Below are 886 nucleotides of genomic sequence, written 5' to 3'. Positions count from 1 at the left end.
ATACTCCCCTTGTTACTCAGGGCATAAGCCCTCTTTACCCCACACTCCTTCACCTGTTACTCAGTGGTTACTAATGTGTTACTTGGACATGACTGGCTGGTTACGCAGCAGGTGGCCGAGCTCCTCGGCCGTGACTCAGCCGTTACTCCGAGGCTCAGCGGGAGCTTGGCCTGCGTAAGGACTGAGCGAAGTGCTGGGGACCTGGCCCTGGGAGTGAAGCCGGCCCAGCCGTACCTGCTGCACTTCCACGTTGCCTCCGTTCAGGATGGAAATGCCCAGCTTGAGGGTGGAGGACACCATGGCGCCTGGCTCCCCTGCCGACAACCAAGGCAACGCTGGTTACCAGCCTGGCACAGGGCTCACCCCCCAACCTGCCAGCTCCCCGTCAAGCCGCCCCGCTGTCCCTCCCCAGGCGAGAGTCCGATCTCACCTTTGCAGGCGCTGATCATCTGCAGCACCATCTCGGCCGCCCCGCGGTTGTGCAGCCGTGACTGCTGGTAGAGCAGCTTCTGCTTCTCCATCTCCTTCTCCTGCGGGGTGGAGACACAAGGGTCGGCACAGGCAGGGGCTGGAGCCAGGACCGGAGGTAGGGAGGGGATCACCTACCTCAAATGAGCCTTCGGCCTCCTCCTCGTCTTTCTCGCCACCTTCCTCTTCACCTTCTTCAATGTGACAGCTCTGGAAGTGAGAGGAAGCCAGAGTGAGGGGTGCGTGGGAGCCAAATACCACCCTCCTCCCTTTAATCCAGATACTATGCCATTACTCCAGTGATACTACACCGGTACTCTGGAGATACTACGTCGTCACTCTGGAGATATCACACTATCAGTACACTGTTACTCTAGAGACACAACACCATTATTTGGGAGATACTACATTATTACTC

The 886-nt window shown here is 58.0% G+C and overlaps 1 long non-coding RNA gene across 1 annotated transcript; it reads right to left on the bottom strand.

Annotated features, from left to right (window-relative positions):
* Positions 1–224: 224 nt before the first annotated feature.
* LOC113405669 lies at positions 225–680 on the bottom strand. The gene is made up of 3 exons (XR_003369544.1): positions 607–680; positions 431–530; positions 225–314 (listed from the first exon to the last, which is right to left on the bottom strand). It is a non-coding gene; the product is annotated as an uncharacterized LOC113405669 (long non-coding RNA).
* Positions 681–886: the final 206 nt, after the last annotated feature.

This window comes from Terrapene carolina, unplaced genomic scaffold (assembly GCF_002925995.2).
Source record: "Terrapene carolina triunguis isolate 2854851 unplaced genomic scaffold, T_m_triunguis-2.0 Scaffold48125, whole genome shotgun sequence".
NCBI classification, from domain to species: Eukaryota; Metazoa; Chordata; order Testudines; family Emydidae; genus Terrapene; species Terrapene triunguis.
The sequence above is the reverse complement of the archived record's forward strand: the minus strand, read 5'-3'. Positions and strand labels throughout refer to the sequence as shown.